Below are 17161 nucleotides of genomic sequence, written 5' to 3'. Positions count from 1 at the left end.
TTACCCGTAAGTTCTCAGATGACGCGTTTATCCGCTTTTCTGTTCCATCCGTTTTCAACAGCCATGGTACATCTCTGGCATATAGTTAATACATGTAATGTTTCTTTGCTATTACTAAATGAATTTCATATTCTACAATCCACTTAAAAACAAAGATGTCACTGATTCCCCTAGAGTGAGTGGGATGTCTGTCTTTTTCAAAGATTTCAATCTACGATATTTTGGCCATGCTACTTTCGGTCTTCTGGAGCGTTTCCTACACGATATAATGTCATTCCCGCTTCTTAATCTGTTCTGACATTAAAACTCAAGTTGCCTGTAACAATTTTTGATCGATTTAGTTTTTAAAATAAACATTGGTGTCCTATAAGCGTTGCTATAAAGTTAATGAACATTAACGCTGCCCCGTCCTTGAATTTGACAACATTTTTGCGACACAAAATTTACGCACCTTCATTGCCTAAAACCGTTGTTAACAAGCTATTTATTTCGTATGACGTCATCATTTTTACTAAATATCATCCAATGGTATCCTTTGATGACACAACAACAAGAGTTTGCGCTAAAATTACAATTTTTAGCAACTTATTATTCGAGTAGACATAGTAATGAAATCAAAGTGCTCCATGATTCGTTGATCATGTTGCCATGGTGATTGGTATAGTGGCTGATTTGGTACGCTTTTGTGCGGCGTGTTGTCGCGATGTCACATTGTCGCTCGGTTCAAATTGAAGGATGCGCCGTTTGGCATGCCGCGCTAGAGACAGGACGACAAAACGACAGCGCGACAACGCGCCGTTTGGCACTTTGACGTGTTGTCGCTAGCGACAGGACGACAAGACGAAAGTGCGACAACGCCAACTAGACGCTCAAAAGCGTACCGAATCAACCACCATAGATAGGTGCTTTGCGAATATTACTCTTATTATGTTTTTTAATTTGGAAAATACTTTACCAATACATGTATATTCAATTTTATTGTCTTGTCTACGAACTTTCCGGACAGTCCTCGTATTTTGACGTGACGTCATTTGCGTTATACGATGCGCTAAATGTCAGAGTTAAACTATAAGCGCGTCATTGAAAATAGGTAGTTTTTTATTTCAAACGGTGTTATTTTTTGTAATTAATGTGATAATATTAATTTCATGGAAGTTTAATACTGAATTTATTGAACACGTTGAATAAAATCATATAATGCTCGATAGATATCAACGTGTTCCATAAAGTCAGTATTGAACTTATACTCATTCAATATTCTCTGTATATTTTATCAGTGATTTAGATATAGATCTAGGATGCGAAAATTACATGTTACTTATCCGAACTTAAAATCATAATATAGACTAAGCAAACAAAATCGGTGGAATACACGTCTTTTTCACGCCATGCCTATTTAGTATATAATGTGAGTTTTTCTTTACTTGAATGGTTGCATTAATAATGAACAAAAAGAATATCAGGAGATTCAGTCAGTATGTTTCAGCTGTTGTGTTATACAGAAAGAAGATCTCGGGGCTATGGGTAATATTTTGTTATACAGAATGGCAGGAAGTAAAATTATGTCACACCACTGGAAAGTTACAAGTCCCTTAAAGGAAGAATCGGGAAGATGCAGCACTTTATAAGGTGAATTTTCGTAATCATGTTTATTCTTCAAAACGAAAAACAGTGAAATCATTATAAAAAGGATATTTGAAGCAACAGTCTAATATTAAAAGAACACTCTCAGAAGATTAACAAAACACCATTTAACAGCTGATCGGTTTGTGCTTGAGCAGTCTATTTTAAAGACAACTATTACCCAGGATCCTATTCAATAATATTAGAACATATACCTATTCTGATTTTAATTGTTGTTAAAGAACATATACTATATGTTTTTATAGCGATGCATACAAAGAAAAGTGCTACTGTATACCTTCTGGAGGGGCGACCAGTAAAGCGGTTTATGCATTTATAACGTTATTTGAGGACTTTCTTCAACAGGTATCTTATCTATACAACATAAAGTCATCATTTTATGCACCGCTAACACGATGCACTATTTTGGTTGTATATAGAAAGAGTGATTCCTTTGAAGTATTAATCACAGCAAATTTACATGAAAATTTGTCTGTACTAAGCCACTAAAAGTTTGTGTAAAGTTTGTTTGTCTGTCTGTCTGTCTGTCTGTTTTAACGCCTATTTCACATACCTCGTCAGTCGCTCCATGTCACCAATTTTCCTGGAAAACTAACCAGTAAATACCAAATTATCCATAAGTAAATGACTACTAATCCCATGTTAATTCTGATTAGGCGGTGAGAGAATATGACAATTATCATTTGGCAGGAAGAAATTTTGCTTCGCCCGATGACTGCACTTGAACTACAAATCCGATGTTCTCTCTATTGATCTAAGTAGGAGGACTAGTTCAGATGGTTTTACCTTGGATAAGATGTGCATTATGTTCACAGATTACCTGTAACTCCACTTAACTAGAACAATATACACCATTGGCCTCCTACAGTAGTGAATTCAATCCCAGACAGCGGCTTAATCAACACAATTGCTAATTTGAAATGTGACAGTTGTCTCCGAAAAATTATGCCTTAAAGCATGTATCGTAGACATCTTTCGCGACTCAACTTAACCTTACATGTATTTGTATTTGTTCCTAATAAATTTTCCAGAATCTGTCGGTATGCTTATATTATAATCATTTATCTGTATCTAATAAGGACCGACGAATATACTGTATTCCAAAATATAATCATGATCACAAGCCTTCTTGAATTATACACTGCCGGTTTCTTTAACAGGGACTACATGAACGATTTGACGATATAGTATTAACAGTCGCGACCGGCGGCACCTCTCTGGGTGTAGCAGTGGCGAACTATTTGACAGGGTCTAAACTCAGGTAAATGTAATGCATTTTCATTCGTTTAATCATCCTGCATAATGTTATGAGAACAATAACATTATGTACACACATGAAATAGCATTATCAAAATACTCGTATACTGCAAAATAAAGAGAAACAAAATACTTGACTACCTGTAGGCTCGAACCAAAGACCTCTGTCGTATTGGGAAATTACCTAACCCATTTTGTTATTGCGGATGTAAACGTATGATGACGGTTATTAATGTAAGCCTGTGTGGATTTACAAAATGTAATCTAAATTACACGGACAGAACCGAATTGGAGTCTTTCAGTCTAATAAAATCAAACAATATATCGGTTTAATATTAACTTGATAATACTTTTGCTTGTTATTTACATACGTTGAAGCATATTAATGAAGAGTTCATACTATTCAGTTTTTATTCCATTGTTATGTATTATCAAAAGTGTTCTCACTTTGGCGTTTTTTCAGGTTTCATTCATTAACAGTAAACTTTATACATCCTGTGACAAATTTACTTCATGATTCATTCATTCTTTTTATCAATCATCCGAAGAGGCAACATTGTGTTCAAGAATTGTTTATTTTCGTTGAAGAGTCCATGCTGTGACGATTTTACTCCGTAAAGAAGAACTTATTACATTAGTTAGGTTTGAGTTCTGTTAAATCTGAAGACATTCTTGATGTAATAGAAGGTTATATTGGCGAAGGATACGCATAGTTAGTGATGACGTTCTTAGTAAGTTTCCACCACAATTAACTTTTTATTATAATCATAATAAATTGTATTATAAATGGGAAAACAATAATAATGAGTAACAAACTAAACAGATCCACATCGAATCTACACGTAGAACATAAAGAACAAACGAAATAAGAAATATGTTACATTAAAAACAGAAAAAGTAATAGGGAGGCTTTGAAAACTAAACCATTAATATTAAAGAATGTGTGGATAGCCTAACACATGTCTTTGGTAAATATAAGAGGCCGGTGTATTTCGCAGCGGTACATCAGAATAGAGGCATTCTGAAAATAATTTATGTTCTACCTTTTACATACAGAAATATTTCTATTCCTTGTTAAGTTGCACATTCTTTACATGTTTTGCCTACTTAATTCCTTTCTTGATTAGAAGTAAATGCACCTTCTCAAATCCCCTCTGTGTGTGCACGTCGCTAAGAAGACACAGGGCATCGGCAGATGATTGAAGAACCACTTAAACGTGTAATACAGCAAGTTTGCATGTTTTCTACAGCTCGCGAGGTAACGTTTAAGTCGGCACGACTTAGTATACATGAAATTAACTGCCGTCGTCCTGACTAAAGCCGAGTGACTCTACAAAGAAAGCTAGGACAACGAAGAAAGTGTGCTAGGGTGTGTGAGCTCCCAGGACAGAGAGTTATGGATGCAAGCCCTTTGCTAGCATAACAGCCCTTTTCAGTGCTACCTCCTTTTCATATTGTTTCGATTACTGTACATTAAGGTTCTCATTAACTGCCGTGCAGTGACCCACTTTTTGCTCAAAATCCATATCTTTGGCAAAACTCCGTGGAAATTCAATGTTAGGAAACGATGTTTAAAATTATGTCAAGTACATTAGCCAATCTTTGGGGCGGTACATTATTTTTTTATATTCTAACGATCTTTTCAGAATAAAAACTAACTCATTGCTATTACAATGATAAAATGTCACATATAACTCATGAAACGGTTGGATGCTGTTAGATATCGATCGTATTTTAAGCAAGATTCGAGCAATTCTCTGACTCATTTCATATGAGGTATTTTTGAAGTATGTCGTACACAACAAAACCACTAAATATAATATGTGGTAAGAGTCATTTTCCACATCTTGACGATAAACATTTGCTTTACATCCACCATTGTTAATCTTAATTGTCCTGCGTCACCCCTCAATCAGCTCTACAAGTAATATGGGAATGTTCGGATTTCAATATTATAATTTTAGTCTCCTAATCTGTGTACACAATGACCTTGTAAGATACTACCAATAATACCTGTATTATCAAATGGCTATAAAAGCATTAAATACTAGGTTTACTCTATAATATTAAGTAAAAATGTGTGTGAACAGGTTATTATGAAGACTGGTATCCAAAACTTATGTTGACATATTATATTTTTCATATTTTTAGCATTCATAACGCGAGTTAGCTCAACCACAGGGATAATTCTTGACCCTTGTTACACAGGGAAAGGCGCAATGGGAATGATCGGAGAGCTGGAAAACAATTCATCCAGATTTAAAGGAAAAAGAATACTTTTTATACATACAGGTAAGTCAAAAGCATTGTCTCTATCATTTGAGTCGCGTCACGACAAAACCAACATAATGTGTTTGCGACCAGCATGGATCCAGACCAGCTTGCGCATCCGCGCAGTCTGATCAGGATGCATACTGTTCGCTTACAGACCCTATAACAAGTAAAGAAACTAAAAGCGAACAGCATGGATCCTGATCAGACTGCGCGGACGCGCAGGCTGGTTCTGGATCCATGCTGGTCGCAAACCCATTATGTTGGTTTTGTGGTGACACGGCTCATTTATAAAAACTTGACCCTTTCTATTTTTTATGAACATCAAGAACTGTAGAGCATTTTATCTGAGAACAGTTTGATTTGACGCTTTAATTCTCCTTTTATTAGTATTCTAGTAATTCTAGTAATTCTAGTAATTTTATACTACTTCTTGTATTTGAAAACATTTGATCCTCTGTATTAGTTATCTGTTATCTTTAATGTTTATCTATATATATTGAAGGTGGTATATTTGGTTTGTTCAATGGGGTAATGGACAGGATTATTGGCAAGGAGGGGGCAGTTACAAATGATATAACTTTGTGGCCGGATGAATGTGTCTCTCCAATTAAAACCGGACTTTGATTACATTTGTATTTGTTCTGTTCGAAGAATAAATCATTGTACAGCATGACTCTGCGCGTACTTCGTTCACAATATCCTCAACTTTTTTCAGATATTAAGCCTTTTTATACACCAAAGAGATATGATAAAATCTATATAACTGTGACAGAGATTCAAGAATAACCAGAGCATTGTTAGTGACATTTTAATCAAAGAGTTAAAATTTTAAGAAATCAAATTTAACTGACTCTTGAAAATATAGTTTTCAAGCATTTAAAGTAATACAAAACGATTTGTTTATGATAACTTAATTCAAATGATTTATTATTTTATTATTCGGTATTAAGTTTAATTTTCAATTTAGTTTTCAAGAACAACATAACAATATAATATAAAAAAACAAGAGAAACAAGGAAGGTCGGCGTTCAATGATAGCAACCCCGATACGACCCAACAAAACGGGAACCCCCGGCAAGGAGCTCAGGAGGACATTAAACAGCCACATGTCGTTTACATAAGTAAGCTCATGTACTATGATTAATATATATCAACCATTCAAATAGACTAATTGAATATTATCATATAAAAATATATTTCACAACAGAATATTATATCGGCAATTATGTATTATCTAGTATAAACACAAGGAATACTGACACTGTACGGTTAGCTAAAAAAATCATCATACAAAATGTTTACGTTTTATTAATTTAAAACTAACATTATAACAAAATTAAACGTTATAAAGAAGAAAAAAGTTCAAAAGCAGCAAAGATCATCAGTTAACGAAGTCAACGTTGTTGAATCATACACACACATGATCCATTTTCAGAATAAATCATAAGTCGTACAGTTCATCATACATTCTTTCTACAACCTTTTTGCGCGTCATTGTTTCTCCTTCGGCCGCCCGGCGGTACTTTTCCAGCTTTTCTGTTTCTGTACTGTAACAAATTCAAATATATATTGAGTATTTCTGTGAATATCTCAAAAACAATGCTCCTGACACTGTGTACAATTGCCTTTGCTGTCCATTGCACAGCAATACTTCTTATCCTCGTCATTTGCATAGGCACAATCATTGTGGCATGTCATATGACAATTTAGGCAATTCGTTACATGCTTGCCTTTTGGAAGATCGATTTGCTTTTGTTCTGTTTCTGAAACAGTGTAAGTGAAGTCGCTATTTTCTTCTATTTGAGTTTTGTAATCTTCTAATAGTCTGATTTCAACGCGCAATTCTTCGATTTTATTCAACCCAGCATCTAACTTAGGAAGCAGATTGTCCAAAGGTAACTCTATCTGCTCACGCTGTGAAAGAACATCTCTCGTCTGCCGAAGACTTTTTGTTTCCATCTTGGTGAGCTTATTGAAAAACATCTGAAAACACTTGCATCCCATTTCCCAAAACATAGGAGAAAAACTCGAAACATTATCGCCGGTAATCTCCGCTAAGAGACCTGAATTATTGAATGGAAAGTACTGCTCATGTGGTGGTTTTGCTGCTCTTAAAGCAGATAATACAGAGGGTCGTTTCCCATCCGCAAAAGTAACAAGCATGCATATATTGTTCTCTATATCTTGCCCGAACAGTGATATTATAGCATTAAAGATGTACATCTGTGTGGGTGTTAGACGAGCATCGGGGGCTTTGATAAGAAAGCAAACAGCGTCAATGTATAGAACACCAGTGTCATCCTAACAAGAAAACAAGGTACGAATTTGATCAATGTTTTCCTTGTCTCGATCAATTCCCCGTGTATCTCCGAATCCCGGTGTATCTATGATGTTTAAAGTGTAGTTTAACCGACTACCACACATTGGATGTATAGTATAGCATGTTATCTACTGAGTCTGCGAGACTGTCTGGAAATCAATAACAGAATTAACAAGCATTGATCATAGTATTGCAAGCAATCCATAAGTCCCCTACCGGTAAGAGCCCAAGCAACAGTCTGAAGGGACATTGGCCATTCACTTATGTTACTATTTTAAGTGATCACAGTGAACAGTTTTTATGTACAGACAGACAGACTGAAGGACACTCTAAAGTTATTTTTTAAACATCCCTGTTATCAAAATATAACATTTTTAAAGCAAAATTTAAAAAAGGAGATAACCATGTCATACATGATGTGAGTGTAACACAGAACAATTTGTAATGAAGGTATGAATATTGAATGTTTATTTTGAATTTGAAGTAAATGAAAGTTAGAAGAACGAATAAGAAAAATAAAAGTTTAAAGAGGAGATAATTCTGGAAATATGGATACTAGATTTATAAACCTTGTCATATTATTGTCATATTATTATGATGTGGGAGTTTGAAGAAAATCCTATCATAATTGAAGAAAATTACCAATTTCTCAAAAAGGGGAATAATTCTGGCAATAGTCTTGCTAAGGTATTGAACACTCACAAATGTTGAGTGATAATAAGAAACATTTATATGAAGTTTGAAGTAGATACGTTCAGAAAAAAAAAGTTATTAAAAAAAACAATGTTTTTTTCATGAAAATTTTAAGTTCCAGGGAGGTAATTCTGATAAATTTTGTGCTAGAGTTGTAAACTTTGTCACATATGATGTGGTTGATGACTAGCAACTTATATTTAAAGTTTGAAGAAAATACCTTAAGAAATAAAGAACTTATAGTGAAAAAACTGAAACACTAGAAACAGAAATCTTGAAATTCAGTCTATTTATTGCCATAGCAACCAGAATTTTCAATACAGGAAGATAAGAAAAGAATGTGCATAATTTCCATACTGCCATCTACCAATATGTCAAGTTTCATAAAAATATTTTCAGTAATTTTGCGTTATCACTGGATCAAGGTTATGTGTAAAATTTGCCATATTTTCAGTCTATTTAATGCCATAGCAACCAGAATTTTCAGCATAGGAAAAAAAGAAAAAGACGTGCATAATCTCCAGACTGCCATCTATCCATTTATCAAGTTTCATAAAAATATTTTCAGTACTTTTTGCGGTATCGCGGGATCCAGGTTATGTGTAAAATTAGCCATATTTTCAGTTTATTTGTTGTCATAGCAACCAGAACTTTCAACATAGGAAGAAAAGAAAAAGACGTGCATAATCTCCATACTGCCATCTATCCATATATCAAGTTTCATTAAAATATTTTAAGTACTTTTTGCGTTATCGCGGGATCCAGTTTTGTGGACGGACGGACTGACAGACAGACGGACAGACGGACGGAGGGTAAACCTAAAGTCCCCTCCGGTAAACCGGTAGGGGACTAATTAGCGATTCAATATTCTTCTTTTTCATGATATAACACATTGTAAGTGCAAATTTTATAGTTCAAAGAATGTCTACACCATCATCTTAATCAACATAACAGATTATTTACCTGATCAGCATCTGTATCTCTCTCTTCATCTTCCAGATCAACTAGTGTTATACTGTATTTGTCATTCCCATTCACACCAAGTATATAATTCACCATTCCGTCGACAAGTGTACTCTTCCCTGTTCCTGTCGCGCCTACAAGCATGATTGTTCTTTCTGAAAAATGCATTTTGCTGGCTTCACCTTCAATTCAACGAATACTGAATTTAATTCTTTTGTAATAATAATCTTAAGGATGCGTAAAATTCAGATTAATTTTTTGCACAAAATGAAAATCTAAATTATCAATTCTAGTTTGATAATTGTACGTATATGAAGATAATTGCTTACCTATAACTAACTTCCTAGTTTTTGCTAATTCGTTTCTTGTTCCTTCATTTTCTTGTAATGGAATTTTTTTCAATGGCATTTCAACATCTGGTCTTGAAACGTCATAAGTAAACTCAAATAATTGTTGAGCGGCTGATTGAATAGTCTGAACGGGATCGCTTGTTTCGCTGTACGGTCCTTCAATCTCATCCTACACCATACGGACTTGAAATATATATTGTGTATCGGATCTTAAAGTGCTCAAAATGACTGAACTATTGGCCATTAATTCTGGGTGAAGTTTCCATTTTTGCTTTTCTTTTACTTCTTTGTACCTAAATTGATAGTTGAAGTTTTTATACAGTTCTTTTGGTGGTTTCCAGGCCAAAAGGACAGTGTCTAGATGAAAATGTCCAACTGCGCTAGGTTTCCCTGGTTTATCATACGGTTCCTATAAATAATTCAAGCAAATGATAAGACATATTTTATTCTCAGCGTATTCCTGACAAAATTACTGCCATTTTATTACTTTTTGATGTTTTAAAAAGTTATTATTATTCAGTATGTATACACTCTTAAATGAAGACTGAACTTAAACAATATATGTATAATCAAAATTCTTATAAACAAAATAAATTTTGTGTTCAAAATGGGGTTGATTGAAATGAGAAACAATATATCATTAAACTTCTACTTAATTTATACTTTACATTTTTAGCTCGACTATTCGATAAGAATAAGTAGAGCTATTGTAGTCACCCGAGCGTCGGCGTTGGCGTCTGCGTTCGCGTCGGCGTAACCACTTATGTTAAAGTTTTTTGTAATACCTCAAATATTTTCAAAGTCCATTGACATATGGCTTTGAAACTTTGCACTCTTGTTCACCATCATGACCCCAACCTGTAGACAGGAGGAGGTAACTCTATCAAGCATTTTGACAGAATGATGCCCCTTTTTCGACTTAGAATTTACGTTACTGTTTTTTTAATACCTCAAATATTTTCAAAGTCCGTTGACATATGGTTTTAAAACTTTGCACACTTGTTGACCATCATGACCCCAACCTGTAGACAGGAGGAGGTAACTCTATCAAGCATTCTCACAGAATTATGCCCCCTTTTCGACTTGGTATTTACGTTACAGTTTTTTTAATACCTCAAATATTTTCAAAGTCCATTGATATATGGCTTTGCAACTTTGGACACTTGTTCACCATCATGACCCCAACCTAAAGACAGGAGTAGGTAACTCTATCAAGCATTTTCACAGAATTATGCCCACTTTTCGACTTGGTATTTGCGTTACAGTTTTTGTAATACCTCAAATATTTTCATAGTCCATTGACATATGGCCTTAAAACTTTGCATGTACTTGTTGACCATCATGACCTCAACCTGTAAACAGGGGGAGGTAGCTCTATCAAACATTTTGATAGAATTATGCCCCTTTTTCGACTAAGAATTTACGTTAAAGTATTTGTAATATCTCAAATATTTTCAAAGTTCATTGACATAAGGCTTTGAAACATGTTGAAATTTTATACTCTTCTTTGAGAGCATAATAGGACTCTCTCCAAGGGCTATAACTGTAATATGGATTTAAAGAAAAAAATTTGCCTTTTTCTTTACTGAGAAAATTTTACCGTTTAATCAAGGCTTTTTTTACTATCAAGCACTAAGAATAGTCGAGCGTTGCTGTCCTACCGACAGCTCTTGTTTATAGTATAATTTATATTTAAAGCTGTCTTAATGATTTTGAACACATGACATATTATTCTTGCTGTTAGATTGTTGATTTTGCAAATAAAGTAGAAAAATAAACTATTTAATGCTTAATACTAGTATGTTTTCACATTTCCTTTAATTGAACCTATTTCCATATTGGCCAGTACTGATACTTGGTCGCTGAAATAAAAAAAACATACACTGTATCTTATAACAATTTAATTACATTAAAGAGTTATGCCTTAACATAAGAATTATTTTTAGGCACCCTTGTACTTTAAGAATTACAACGCATAACAAGTTTACATGTAATTAACTGTATATGTGATTAAAAGTACGAGCAGTTCCTTGAAAATTTAAAATACATCATATCATATATATATCATAGGTGCTGTTCTAAAGTCCTCACATTGTCCTCGACGAAAAGACGTCATGTTCCTTCTCATAAAGTGTTCATAAAAGTGACATTATGCCCATCTAAGAGTATATAATGAGTGAGCAGGTGAAAATCAGATTGCCATAATTCCTTTTAATTTAATAACTTACAAATAATTCAGGTGACACAAAACAATTTTTGTAAAATTTAATATACATCAGACTTTACCTGTTACGGTCAATTTATAAAAAGAGTGGGACAGGTTTTTTTATATTTATGGCAGATTTTATCCTTAACATTTTTTTTTCAATATCAGCCGTAAGTCAGTCACCATTTTAACAGTCAATCATTTGAAGTAAATAGTCAGTTCAGCTCAACTTGAAAATGAAAAGATGAGCATAATGTCAATTTAACCCTTCAGTGAACTTCCAATTGATATTTTAGCATTGTAACAAATATTTTATAATAAGATGTAATCATTATGCCGTTTTGGCATACTGATTACCTCTTACAGTCGGTACCGGTAACTTGTTCAGAAGTAAATGTACAAACACCAGGTAACTCTTCATATTTTGATTCGTCCTGGTTTCGTTCTGGTCTGTTGTGTTTTGATTGTTATTGACCTCATTTTCACTAGATTCGTTTCCGTCAGTTCCTTTAGAGGCGTCTTGTTCAATTACAATTTGAGGGGCATCGTTGTTATGTATGTCTACCTTAATTTGTTCACTCTTCACATCTACAGTTTCACTATCATCCATTTTCGTCTGAAACATTCTGTTATAGCCTCCCCTGGTCAGTCTAGTTCTTCTCTCTCATCAGATCAAACAATGATCTTCATACAAAAATGCTGCAAATTAAATTGTTCCTTACATGTTTCTTTCCATCTGCAAACAAATAAAACATATATCATTATCATACAAGTTATGAAAATCATTTGAGAATAACAAACACATCTATCTTTATGTTACTTTTGATGACTAAGAACATACTAAAATATCTATATGCCTTAGCACATACTTTTTGTAATTAATCAAAAAAAAAAATTATATATAAGACCTTTCCCATGTGAATCCTGTAAATATTATCTATTATCTAACGGGTTTCATTGTACATATCTCACTGTATGTATACCTGCACATGTATTTTGATACCGAAACAAAAATACTGTCCTTATACCTGTACACGTTTTTGTTTACAAAATATATTGAACAAATGAAAATATCTAAATACCTGTACACGTACTTTTACTAAATATATTTAACACAAAATAAACTTTTTATATGATCTAAACCAATTTTGCGGTGTATTCTACCTAAAAATATTGGAATATAAGGTTGTTATCTATTTACCTAGACTTTATAGTTTTTTTCCCTTTTTCAAAAAGTATACAAAATGTATCCTTATCTTTCTACTTATTTCATTGCTTTCTTCTTTCTCTTGACTTGTCCGGTTGTGATGCTGTATTGGTTTCCTCATCCCTACATAAGCACTTTCCTGGCATAACATAATGAATACTGACATAAATACATTTAGGATGATGGTGGGCCTGTTTCAAAAAAAGCAGCAGAAAGTAAAAGGTGTTAAACATTTTACTCACTTTGAAATGCTTTGTTGGATGGGTCTCATTCTTTATCTCTGTGGTTACGTTCACAAAAACCCTGGACCAGCCTCTCTAAACTCTTCTACTTCTTCAGGTAATACATCATATACGTCAAATTCCTCATTCCTTTCCATTTCCGACTTTTCTCACTCATTATCATGTTTGCACTATAATGTGCAAAGTTTTCTTAAGAAAAAGGATATCGTGGAAGGTGAACTTGATCCGTTTGATATTATCTCAATAACAGAAACCTGGCTGTCCGCCGCTGTTGATTCAGATTGCTTATATTTTCATAATTATTCTTCCCCTTTTCGAAACGACAGAGGTACGGACAATCATGGAGGTATTTTGGTTTATGTTAAAAACACTATCCCTGCAATTTGAAGATACGACCTAGAAATTCAAGGTGTGGAATGTATTTGTAATGTAATTTTTCCCTTTCTGTGCTCTCTCAAATAGAAATGTCAATCGGTCTCGCTTTTGACACAACTATATCTGATATAGTTATAACCGCTCATTACAGATACCTTATCATGTTATATTAAGATTAAGTCCTATTGCAGATTTTTTCCGAATGTTTTGTAAACCATTTTTTGCATAATTATACTTATCTTATGCACTGTCCATAATTAAAAAGAGGGGTTTAAAAAGTGCTTTCACGTAAGGAAAGTAATTCCATTGAATACAAACAAGACCTTACAAAACATGTAAATGTTATGTGACATGACAGCACTGTGTTCTTTTTGAATCACTACTGTAATTAGTAACATAAGATGATAAAAATATCAAAGTCTGTTTTTTATTATTAGTCCCCTACCGGTTTACCGGAGGGGACTTTAGGTTTACCCTCCGTCCGTCTGTCCGTCTGTCCGTCAGTCCGTCCGTCAGTCCGTCCGTCCACAAAACTGGATCCCGCGATAACGCAAAAAGTACTGAAAATATTTTAATGAAACTTGATATATGGATAGATGGCAGTATGGAGATTATGCACGTCATTTTCTTTTCTTCCTATGTTGAAAATTCTGGTTGCTATGGCAACAAATAGACTGAAAATATGGCAAATTTTACACATAACCTGGATCCAGTGATAACGCAAAAATTACTGAAAATATTTTTATGAAACTTGACATATTGGTAGATGGCAGTATGGAAATTATGCAGGGACTTTAGGTTTACCCTCCCTCCGTCTGTCCGTCAGTCCGTCCGTCTGTCCGAGCCAACATTTGATTATTATGAGCTTCATTCCGTAGTTAAATAAAGAACATAAACTCATAAAATTTAAAATTAAGAGTTTTTTTTGTTTTTATGAGCTTATTTTGCTTATGGACGTTGGTCCAGGTGGTGTTTATGAGCTCATTTGCCTCACAAACATCAAATTTTGGTACGTCCGTCCGTCAGTCCGTCCGTCCACAAAACTGGATCCCGCGATAACGCAAAACGTACTGAAAATATTTTAATGAAACTTGATATATGGATAGATGGCAGTATGGAGATTATGCACATCTTTTTCTTTTCTTCCTATGATGAAAATTCTGGTTGCTATGGCAACAAATAGACTGAAAATATGGCAAATTTTACACATAACCTGGATCCCGCGATACCGCAAAAAGTACTGAAAATATTTCTATGAAACTTGATATATGGATAGATGGCAGTATGGAGATTATGCACGTCTTTTTCTTTTTTTCTTATGCTGAAAATTCTTGTTGCTATGGCAACAAATAGACTGAAAATATGGCAAATTTTACACATAACCTGGATCCAGTGATAACGCAAAAATTACTGAAAATATTTTTATGAAACTTGACATATTGGTAGATGGCAGTATGGAAATTATGCACATTCTTTTCTTATCTTCCTGTATTGAAAATTCTGGTTGCTATGGCAACAAATAGACTGAATTTCAAGATTTCTGATTCTAGTTTTTCAGTTTTTTCACTGTAAGTTCTTTATTTCTTAAGGTATTTTCTTCAAACTTTAAATATAAGTTGCAAGTCATCAACCACATCATATGTGACAAAGTTTACAACTCTAGCACAAAATATATCAGAAATTATCTCCCTGGAACTTAAAATTTTCATGAAAAAAACATTGTTTTTTTTTAATAACTTCTTTTTTTCTGAACGTATCTACTTCAAACTTCATATAAAGGTTTATTATTATCACTCAACATTTGTGAGTGTTCAATACTCTAGCAAGACTATTTCCAGAATGATGCCCCTTTTGAACTTGACTTTTTTTTGAGAAATTGGTTATTTTCTTCAATTATGATAGGATTTTCTTCAAACTCCCACATCATAATAATATGACAATAATATGACAAGGTTTATAAATCTAGCATCCATATTTCCAGAATTATCTCCTTAAACTTTTTATTTTTCTTATTCGCTCTTTTAACTTTCATTTACTTCAAATTCAAAATAAACATTCAATATTCATACCTTCATTACTAATTGTTCTTTGTAACACTCACATCATGTATGACATCATTATCTCTTTTTTTTTTAAATTTTGCTTTAAAAATGTTATATTTTGATAACAAGGAGTGTCCTTCAGCCTGTCTGTCTGTCTGTACATAAAAACTGTTCACTGTGATCACTTAAAATAGAAACATAAGTGAATGGCCAATGGCCCTTCAAAATGTTGCTTGGGCTCTTACCGGTAGGGGACTTATGGATTGCTTGCAATACTATGATAATTGCTTGTTATAATTGTAACAAATATACAAATAGTAACAAAGGGACTAATATGATAATATAGTAATATTACATGCATTTTTTTTTCATGTAAAATTAAAAAAAAAATGGTTTCTTTCAATACTGGAAGTAGAACACACTCTGGAATGAAAAAAATGGGATGAATTTCAAAAAGACCAGATTCAGGAATTTTTGTTTGTTATACACGCTTTACATGGTGATACAGTATTTATCAATATAATAGAAGACTGTTACCTGAATATATGGCAGGTATGAGAAAATTCACTAACACCATGTTCGTGCGAGTCAAAGATATATAAGCTACTTGACATTGGTGATATATAAAAAAATTGTTAATTGGGATATCAATATGCTTTTTTTGTTGAATTGCTTTAAAACCATTCACAAAACAATAATTACACCTCATGTTCAAACTGCAGATCGAAGTTTCTGTTGTTACCAATGGTGCTATCTATCTATCAAGAGTCTATGCTTAATGAGGGTCCATCCTCTCGTAAGGGCACAAAATGCAGCTTTCGCTGCCGGACATGTCACCAGTCATGCCCTTTTAAAGTTAATTTTGAAGCACAAAGTGGTGATAAATACCAATGATGCCAATGAAATATAACTTTATACACTAAAATTATAATTATTTCAAAACAACCAATATATCAACATGTTATTATTAAACATTTAGTTTCATCAGGGTCTTTCAAGATTGGTTTCATAAATATAAATTAAGATTATTTATCGAAAGCAAAATTATTAAAGTCTTATGCCTGAAATCTTCTTTATATTGACAAATTCAATCACTAATAGTATACTTGATATGCTGTGTGTAAAAATAATTAAAAATGTAACATATTATAATTTCATGCACTACTAAAAAAGGGAAATAACAAATTTATAAACCTAAGTGTCAAAAATCAGAACATTTATTTTATATACAGCTTTTCATACCTTTCGAATTCATGTACAGCAGAACTGCTTTCCGGTTCTCATTCATTAAAATGACATGCTGCGAATCACCGAAAGGGGGAACCAATATAACAGAAATCGGAAGGAGTTCTTAAAACCAAATTTATTTTTAGCTGTTAATGGAAGGGATTAATTTGATAAAATCCGGGCCCATGGACAAAAAAAATTATAAACACAAATTGCTCCGCGCCAATAAAATCACTGTTTGACATTCTATATTTAGACATATGACGTAATCATTATACACGTGACGTAAACACTAAAATGTGAAGTGCTGAAAATAAGTTCGGAAACAAATCAGGCGCAATAAGGGACTTTAGTGGATTAT

The 17161-nt window shown here is 33.5% G+C and overlaps 1 long non-coding RNA gene across 1 annotated transcript; it reads left to right on the top strand.

Annotated features, from left to right (window-relative positions):
- Window positions 1-3527: 3527 nt before the first annotated feature.
- Window positions 3528-5848, top strand: LOC132744998 (uncharacterized). The gene is made up of 3 exons (XR_009627775.1): window positions 3528-3632; window positions 5053-5193; window positions 5678-5848. It is a non-coding gene; the product is annotated as an uncharacterized LOC132744998 (long non-coding RNA).
- The last annotated feature ends 11313 nt before the right edge of the window (window positions 5849-17161 follow it).

The sequence above is a fragment of the Ruditapes philippinarum genome, unplaced genomic scaffold, assembly GCF_026571515.1.
Source record: "Ruditapes philippinarum isolate M1 unplaced genomic scaffold, ASM2657151v2 ctg2973_1_1_1_1, whole genome shotgun sequence".
NCBI classification, from domain to species: Eukaryota; Metazoa; Mollusca; class Bivalvia; order Venerida; family Veneridae; genus Ruditapes; species Ruditapes philippinarum.
This window is presented reverse-complemented; position numbering and strand designations above follow the sequence as displayed.